The 9,942-nt window shown below is 45.3% G+C and overlaps 1 long non-coding RNA gene across 1 annotated transcript; it reads left to right on the forward strand.

Moving 5' to 3' along the window:
• The first annotated feature begins 7,106 nt into the window (after nt 1–7,106).
• On the forward strand, nt 7,107–8,805 carry LOC127323622 (uncharacterized). Its single transcript, XR_007865835.1, has 2 exons — nt 7,107–7,603; nt 7,689–8,805. It is a non-coding gene; the product is annotated as an uncharacterized lncRNA (long non-coding RNA).
• Nucleotides 8,806–9,942: the final 1,137 nt, after the last annotated feature.

Raw genomic sequence — 9,942 nt, forward strand, 5'->3', positions numbered from 1 at the left:
TTGATCATGTAGGGCAGCTCACAAGATCGATACATGAAGCACAAGGTGGAGAAGACAACCATCTAGCTACTGCTATGGACCCATAGTCCAGGAATGAACTACTCACGCATCACTTTGAAGGTGGGCATAGATGTAGATGCCTCCGGCGATAATTTCCCCCTCCGGCAGGGTGCCGGGAAGAGCTTCAGAACCCCCTGAGATGGGTTCGGCGATGGCGGCCGCGACAGAACTTTTCATGGATTTTGGCTCAGATATCCATGGTTTTTCCGAGAAGATGTATAAATAGGCGGAGGATTCAGGTCGGTGGGGTGTCTGGGGCCCACACCATGCCTTGGCGCGGGCCAGCCCTAGGCCGTGCCAAGGGCAGGTGTGGGCGCCCTGGTGCGCCTCTTCGTTCCCCCTCCGGACTTCGTCTTTGTTTCGGTAAAATATTGACTTCGGCTTTTGTTTCGTCCAATTCCGAGAATATTTCCTGTACAACTTTTTTAAAATACAAAAACTGCAGAAAACAGAGAACTGGCACTGTGTCATCTTGTTAATAGGTTAGTGCCAAAAATCATGTAAAAGTGTAATGAAGTGTAAACAAAACACATATGAATTAGTGTAAAACAAGCACGGAGCATCAAAAATTATAGATACGTTTGAGACGTATAAGTAACTACCACCTTCCACAACCTTGTGTCGACGTCACCGTCTTCCGCATTCCGCCTTCCGGCATGCACCGAAGGATCGTACAATAGGCTCTCATAGAAATGTACGGGTGATGGACGATCATGTTTTTAGGGAGCATCTAAGCGCGAATACTCGCAACACCACGTCATCCGGCAATGAGTTCCCCAATGATAAATTCTTCCTGGATATCAACGACCTATTCGGCAACCTCAACATGGGAGGCAACAGTCAACAACCTCTCCGTCATATCTAGCTAGAGTTTCTAGTTCAAGTGTTTGGAGTAGATGTGATGTCCTATTCATCTACTCTCTTAGTTTGCATGATTAGCTTAATTACTGTTTGTATGATCATGTTATATCAGTTATTATTTCAAATTAAATTATATGATAATTTTCTTATATTTTCAACGTTACCGAGGTACTAACAAGTTTCTGTTATACACGCAAATAGGAGGTATTTATAGAACAAAATGCCATGACCTTCATCTTCAGGAAAAGTGAGGATGGATTTTTTCTTCATTGGTGGTGACCAACTAAGAGAACGGTAAGGCTACATTTTGCGCTCAAGCCATGGAGAAAGTTTTCTGGCTCCCGCCACCAGGTTGGCAAGCAACCAAACACCCAATTTGTTTTTTGCATCGTTGGAGCCGAGAAAGGGGTTTGCGAGCAACCAAACTCGCCCTAAAGCATGCCCAAGTCTAAGCAACATTTTGCAAGCGAACCTTGTGTGTGTGGTTTAGGGTGTGACTGAGCTTAATTCTTAGTCAACTAATATCATTCCCACAATTTTGTACCGCCTCAACAAAAAAATTCAGTTTCAACTTACTTTGAATTTGAAAAAATAGTTTCAACCCGACTTGCAGCTGAATTTATTTCAATTGGAACTAGACTTGCAACTGAAATCCCAGTTCCAACCTATTTGTAACTTCAAAATTCTCAGATGCAATACGACTTGCAACTGAAAATCTTAGTTGCAACAAATATGTAGATTTTACACTTGACATGGTAGTTGGTACTAAGTTAATTCTAAGCTTGACGAGAATAGCGACTTCATGTGGTTAATTTCCTCATTTCGTTCTCGCGACATCTTCCGGCAAAGCCCATAGACATAGGTCACATTTTGATAAGTTCACATTTAGAAAATGTGCAAACTTGAAAGTTATTTTGATTAAAAAAGTTTCAATTTTTTTAAAATTATTCAAAGTTGAAAATGGTTCAAATTTCAAAATGTTCAGATGTGAAAAACGTTCAAATTTGCAATTTTTTTGGATTTGAATTTTTTTCAGATTTCAAAATTATTAAATTTTAAAAAATGTTCAATTTTTTTAAATAAAATACATAATAGAAAATGATGAAACAAAAAAATTTAAAAGAAACTCTGAAATAAAACATGCAAAACCACCGAACCAGTGAAAACGAGGGGTCCTATTTTACGCGTTTAGCATCGACCACGCCACCGACGCCGCAGTATAACAACATGGGCCGACCCAGCAACATCGTCTTCCTTCTCACCTCCACAGTTGTCTTCTTCCTCGCTCCCACCGTCTGTTTTCACTCGACCTCATCAACCCCCCGCCACTAGCGCCGGCTAGACCGCCTGCTGCCACCACCAGCGGTCGGCCCCACTCCCGCGGAGCGTCGCCGCACCGTCCTACACCCTCCGCACACTGCCGGTCGGCCGCACCCCGGACCTCTCTCTAAACCTACCAACCTCCCCCAACTTCAGCGACCCCCCCTTCACTTGAAACCGTAAGAACTAGTGCCGTCACCCCCCAGGACCCGAAACCCTAAGTTTCCTTCCTCGTCTTCGCCGACGACGCTGTGGCCAGCCGTGTTGTCCCCGTTATCGACGATTGCTCTCGTGTGGTTACCTTCTTCATATCCGGTCCCCTATCTTCTTCTTCCCCGTGGATGTTCTTCGTCCCGTGATTCTTCTTCCTCCTGACGGCTGCCTAAGAGGCCAAGCCCACTTATCCACGATGTACATCGGAAGGTGCGCGTCGGCGCGCTAACATGCGCAGCGGGCATCAAATAGGAAACACCAGTGAAAACCAGCCAGATAGGAGGAAACAAGATAAAATCGTAGCTGTACCCTCGATAAATAGGGGAAAGTATCTAGTGCACCCATAGAACTGTTGTACCCGGTGCACCCAACTCCAGTTGATTATTTTTGAAGCTTCAAAAAATCGTGATAAAGGGTATGTGCATAGATAGTATTCAAATCTAACATGTCAAGTTCCAAATAATAATTGGCGACAGATATCAAGAAACAAAATAAACAAACCTGAAAACAAATAGTGCCAAATGTAAGTTGGGCTTAATTTGGTCCATTAACACTTATTCTTGACAAATTTGTTATTTTTTATTTTGAAGTTGTGTTTCAAATTTAGACTTGAAATTTTGTGACATGTGATATAAGTACTATCCATTTCCGAAGCTTTTGTCGATTTTTTTAAAACTTTTAAAGTTGTCAACCAGAGTTGGTAGGGATGACACCCGCAGGGTATGGGTACGGGTAGAGCCATCCCATACCCATACCCGTCACCTTCAATCTTACCCATCACCCGTACCCATACCCGTCAGCGGGTATAACGTTTTCCCATACCCGTCGCCCGGCAGGGTAAATGGGTACATGCGGGTAAAAATACCCGCGCTTACAACACATCAAATTGATCAAAAAATGTGACATGAGGTGAAACAATCCTAAATAGGGGACTAATCCTCAATAACCTACCAGCAATTATGAGACCGGAAGCATGAGGTTCATCCTAGTGAAGGTGTGATTAGGGGGGAAATTAAGTACTTCAAATTTTACTGACAACCTACTTATCAAATTTAAATGGGTACATGGGTATGTGGGTATGGGTTCTAAGATCTCATGCCCGTACCTGCCCTATCCAATGGGTATGATATTTTCCTATTTACGAACCCATGGGTAATATTTTATTCCATACCCGTAATCTTATTGGGTTTTTACCCAGCGGGTACGTAGATCATGGGTACCCATTGCCATTTGGGTGCACGGGGTGCACCAATTGCTTGGGTGCACAGGATACGTTGCCCGATAAATAGGCTGGCCCACCTCGAAGGCCCGTACGTGCGTGCACTACGAAACGCCCCCGCGTAGCTATCAGTTCTCTCCTTGGCCACAATCTGGCCCATAGCCTATCGCCATGGCCCACAGCACCCACCAGTGCGACACTGTTCCGTTCTACTCTCACGGCCGCCACAGCCACCGCCGGGCAGCGCCACCTCGCCGTTCAGTTCTACGGGCGTGCCATTGACGGCAGCTTCCAGCGCGTTCGAATCGGCCCGTGGTCGGGATGGAGCTGTTCCTTCTTCCGCGCGCGACCGGCCGCTGGACGCAGGGCAGTGCGCAGCCGAGCCCGAGCGCTCTTCTCCTCCGCAACCTTCAGCGGCGACGCCTCCCGCTGCGCCCGCCCTCCTCCAAGGTCTCCCCTCATAGACTCCTTCGCCCCACTATCTGTTGATGATAGTTTTTTTGCCAGCAGCGACGGTCCTTAGGTTTCTGCTATCTTTGGTTCATTGTTTCAGCAATCAGTAACTTACAAGGAATTTGCTGAACCAACTGAATTAGATAATTTGTCTATTCTGTTCTGCGGCAATGGTATTTCTTCATGATGGTAATTGAGGATGTTAACGTCTTCTAGAGAAGGAAAAAAGATGATCAAATTCCAGGTTCTAGAGTTCACTTTGTTTAATTTATGAATGAGGCATGTCTTCTCTTTGATTGATCTGTTACATTTTGTTCCTTAAGATAATCATTCCATGCTGCTACTATCAGTACCTACCGTTTCCTCAAATGTAACCGTGTTTGTTTCACTGTTCTGCAGATTTCTTATGTGTTAATTAGTCAGCTACTCCTACAAAACAAAACTTCTTCAGATGCACATTCAGATTTCCTGAAGAATGTTGACGAGTGTTCCCTCAAAAACTAAAAAGAATGTTGAGGAGCACCCAGTGGGAAGGCCCTTGGTTTAATTGCACGTAACTTATACCACCGGATTTTTTAGCATTCTTAAGAGTTCCCTGAGACTATGCTCATAGCCAGGCCCTTGGTTTTGTTGCCATTTATTATCTGCAGTCCAAGAACACACATTTCCGAGTTCACTGAGACTATCCTCATAGCCAGGCCCTTGGTTTTGTTGCCATTTACTATCTGCACTCCAAAAACACATATTTCAGAGTTCCCTGAGACTATGCTTATGGCCAGGCCCCCCGTTTTTTTTTTTTTTTTTGCCATTTACTATCTGAAGGCCAAGAACACATATTTCAGAGTTCCCTAATACACAGCGCAGCGGAGCCCAACGCCGAGTGCTCTTCTACCCCTCAACCTCCGGTGGCGACACCTCCTGCTGCGCTGGCCCTCCTCCAAGGTCTCCTCTCATAGACCACTTCACCCGGCTATCTGTTGATGGTAGTCTTCTACCAGCAGCGACGGTCCTTAGGTTTCTACTAGCTTTGGTTCATGGTTGCAGCGATCAGTACATACAAGGATTTTGCTGTCTTTCCAGGAACTAACTGAATTGGATAATTTGCCTAGTCTGGGGCAATGTAACTTTTTCATGGAAATTGAGGACGTTAACGTCTTCTAGAAGAAAAAAGAAGATCAAACTCCAGATTCTTGACTGCACTTTGCTTGATTTATGCATGAGGCTGTCTGCTCTTTGATTGATCTATTCTGCTCCTTCAGATAATCATTTCATGCTCTTCTTATTCAGTACCCACTGTTTCCTCAAATGTAGTCGTATTTGTTTTCACTCTCCCGCAGATTTCTTATGCGTTAATTCTTTAGCTACTCCTACAAAACAAAGCTGCTTCAGATGCACTCCCAGGTGTCCTGAAGAATATTGACGAGCGAGCACCTCGTGGGCAGGCCCTTGGTTTAATTGCAAGTAGCTTGTACCCCTTGATTTGTCAGCATTCTTCAGAGGTCCCTGAGATTATGCTCATGGTTAGGCCCTTTGGTTTTGTTGACATTTACTATCTGTAGTCCAAGAACACATATTTCAGAGTTCCCTGAGATTATGGGCAAAGCCGCAAACAAACCAGTTTGATACATGAGGTAATGCATGCGGTGGTGGCTGGTGTTGTTTTTACAACGATGACAGTTGAATTATTGCAATTAAAGGCTCATGTGCTTATTTCTCCATTGTGGTGTATATGAAAAGTCTGTATCATACGCCTGCCGGGTCCTGTGGCTGACAAATGTGCCTTTGCTCTTTGAGTTCATCCGCCCCCATCAGATCGCCGTCCGGATTAATTCACGGTGCAGGCTGGCTCGTCTGCTGGCTGCTGCTTTCCTTTTGTCACAGGTATGTTCAGCCTGTGTGACTTCCATGAAGTACTGTTCAGTTCCACAGCTTGATCAGTGTGCTCCTACCATTGTTCCAACTTTTTAATTCCAGTAATACCAAACAGATCTGACAAAATACTTTTGATTGTTTTTGTGCCTGCTTGATTTGGTAGAAAGACAGGCTATAGACGAAACCTAACCGCTATGTGAGGTATGGGAGAGAGGCGTTCTGGAGGTCATCATAAAACCCATCTAGGGTTCCCTCCCCCTCACGGGTAACGCCGCCAGTCCGCTTTGCCTCGGTGGCCTTTGGGCCTTGGAGGTGTGGCGGACCACGGCTCCTCGCCCGCGGGAGAGTTCCCGATCTTTGTTTAGATTATTTTTCAGTGTCTTCTTGGGATGCTGAGGCGGAAACTACATCCTGAAATCTGAATAAGGTCCTTCCCGTCTTATCCTCGCTCCAGTAGTGCGTCTCGTGCCGACGGATGGCTCGTGGAGTTTTGTTTCCGGCGGATCGGATAATTCGGTCGGTTTTTATGTTCGTTGGTGTGGTTTCATGTCAGTCCCTTCTTATCTATGGTTGTCATCGTTGGCGATTGTTGCTGCTCTAGCGAGTTGGTCCTTTGGAGGCTTAGCACTATGACTTCTCGTTTGTGTACCACAACAAGCTCTACTACGACACGCTTTGTCCGGTTCCGGTGATGGAGCGGCGAGAATGGCTGCGCACCTTCGGCTCGCGCTAGTTATTGTAGCCGTCGGTAGGTGGTTCAAAGACCTAATTGTAATATTATTACTTTTGCTGGCTCTTTTTATTGCTGTTGATGATCATTAATAGATAGTGGAATTTTCGCAAACAAAAGAAGCTGCCGCTGCAATTTTTTTTTTAAATTACTGCTGTTGTAATTAACCTGCGGCAGTATATGCTACTAACAAGCACATTAACTGGAGTAGGTTGCAGGTTTTGTTAGACGCATAGGTGGGGTGTGAGCCGTGGTGTGCTTGAGTGTGGTGTGTGTCTCTGGGCGTGCGTCTGAACAGATGCTACAACTCGTATCCCAGTTGAGGCTAAAAAAAAACTAATATAACGCTGATTCTCTCTCTCTCTCTCTCCGACAGTGAAATAAGTTCCATCCTCTTCTGCATATGGTCTCTGTCTACTCTTACTGAGTCATACTCACAAGTCACAGTCTAGTGCTTTCCATTGGGACAGTAGCTCCAGAAAGTTAGCTATCATGGATATATCTCATGGAATGTATGGTCTCTGTCCAATGAGAAAACTCTGCAAGGATCACAATTACACGTAGCCCGTCCCACACGAATGGTGGAAGTCTTGCTTTACTGGAGCTTTTCTTCCTGGCCATTGCCGTATTTGAATGGCTTGAAGAAATATGACTTGCAGCAAATCCGTCACTAAACTATTTCTGAGCCACTTGTTTTTGTTTTGCTTTGGTTGTTCTCGCTATAAATCCTGGCAGTGTTCCTGCCTGTTCTCTCAAAAAGATAAGAACGTACACTGTTGTGTTTGGACTTAGACCAATGGTTTTGATCAGTTGGGTGCTACTACTCTTACCTGCAGTGCTCTATTCACTAGCCACCTCTGTCGTCCACGGTGACGGTAACCTCACTCTCCGGTGCCATCCAGACCAGGCTGCAAGCCTTTTTGAACTAAAGAAATCCTTCTCATTCTTCCGTTACCCCAGCGCCCTTGCGTCATGGCAGGATGGCACTGACTGTTGCCTTTGGGAAGGTGTTGGCTGCTGCAACTCCTCGGGCCATGTCACCGCTCTAGAACTCAGTGGGCGTGGCTTGTACAGTCAAGGCCTTAACCCTTCGATCTTCAACCTCACCTCACTCCAACGACTCGACCTTAGCATGAATTATTTTGGCCAGTACAGTCTCCCAGCTAATGGGTTTGAGAGGCTCCCCTTGCCCACCCATCTCAATCTCTCCAAGTCAGGGTTTCAAGGCCAGATACCTATTGGTATCGGCAAACTTTCCAACCTTATCTCCTTGGATCTTTCAGTTCTTTGCTATGCCTCTCAGGAGGACTCTCTTGATGGCTATGTTACCAGCATCCCTGGCGTTACTAATTGGCTGTGGCTGTAGGAACCGAACTTTCAGAACCTAGTTGGCAACCTCAACAATCTGACAGAGCTCTACCTTGATGGAGTTGATATGTCTAGCAGCGCAGATGATTGGTGCAATGCTCTTGCTAAGTCTCTTCCAAAGCTCCGAATTCTTAGCTTGAGTTATTGTAATCTCGCTGTTTCTATTTGTCCGTCCCTCTCAACCCTGCACTCCCTAACTGTGATCAACCTCCAAGATAACTTTGACACGTCTGCCACTCTTCCTCAAGAGTTGCTCATAAATTTTCTCCATTCAAGTGTTCTTCAGCTTGCTTGGAAAAATCTCCAAGGGTTGTTCCCAAGTAGAATCTTCGGATCGAATACTCTAAGGGGGCACGATTTATCCGGGGCATGATCTGTCAGGTTATGTGCCAACTTTGTCCATCTGCTAGCTATGATGATGGATTTATTTTGAGCTGGATTGTCGAAGGAAAATGCGCATAACCAGAGCATTTAACTGCAGCTTCTTTGGATGAGTGCCAGCAGTGAGGAGAATTCAGAATGGGTAATAGCTTTGTGTACCTTTTCTACTAGGATTCTAGCTTTCGCAGTGTAATCTAATTTTAGAGCCTACCATACCATGCTGTTTGTTTTTTGGAGAAGTGGAGCGGTTCGAGCTTGCTACCTTTATTTTGCATTGCGAGGCTTTTGTAAGTCTACGGTGTATTTCTCAATAAAAATCTGAGCAAAATGACTTCCTGCGAAACAGAATGTTCAGTGTGGACTGTGGTTGCTGAATTTTCTCATGCTAAACTTAACAGTAAGTAGCAGAAAATGCTGGTTAGTAAAACAGCCAAATAGGCTAAAGCTTATTACAATATTTTATATTATGATCCGTCGCAATGCCAAACACAGCCTAAATTTGCTCTTGTATGGTGTGAATTTTTTTGTTCGAGCATCATATGTGCAGAATCCAATTAATGCTTCCTCGAATAGCTGAAAATAAGAACGAGTAACTTCTGAAAGAAACAAAAAAAAATAAGCTCGCTAAATCTTATATTTGGTCCCAAGACAGGTCTAGTGATTGTAGTTAAGTACTTTAGTCAACTCGCCAAATTCTCGCAGACATGTTATAATTAATAAAAACTTAAAATGATTATATAGTTAATACATGCAGTTTAAAAAGTTTTACAAGTTTGAGCGTGAGACTCCTACCCTAGTCCGGCTGGACCGAGTATTTGTCTCGGTGGCATGGGAGGAACTCCATAGTAGCTGCACTTTGCGCTGCTTGGCGACGGTTGTGGCGGATCACTGCCCCCTCCTCCTTGACTGCACCACACAGCAGAGGGGAAGGAAGAGGTTCCAGTTTGAGCGATTCTGGTTGAAGCTTGCACTAGTGGAAAACGGGGCAATAGGCCCGGTCCATTTGGGCCTTTAGACCCGGTTCCCGAACCGGGACCAACTAGGCGGGACTAAAGGGGGTACCCTTTAGTCCCGGTTCAAAGATAAACCGGGCCTAAAGGCCTCGACACGTGGTGCGGCCAGGGAGCTCGCGGTGGAAGGGCTTTGGTCCCGGTTCGTGGTACGAACCGGGCCTATGTTTCTCTGCCGCGGCAGAGAATTGCTATTTCTCTGCCGCGGCACAGATTTAGGCTGTACCAGCGTTTCTCTGCCGCGGCAGAGAAACAGGGCGTTTCTCTGCCGCGGCAGAGTTTCAGCAATGCATATATATATCATTCAAGAAACCACAAAAAATCGTCATGAATATATATAGACATCGTCAACAGTACACGACATAGTCAACACAGTACACGTAATGCATGCATATTTACAATACAACATCTCCTGAACGAATATCCTCCGCCGTCATGATCTTCCGATAGTGCTC

This window comes from Lolium perenne, chromosome 3 (genome assembly GCF_019359855.2).
Source record: "Lolium perenne isolate Kyuss_39 chromosome 3, Kyuss_2.0, whole genome shotgun sequence".
NCBI lineage: Eukaryota > Viridiplantae > Streptophyta > Magnoliopsida > Poales > Poaceae > Lolium > Lolium perenne.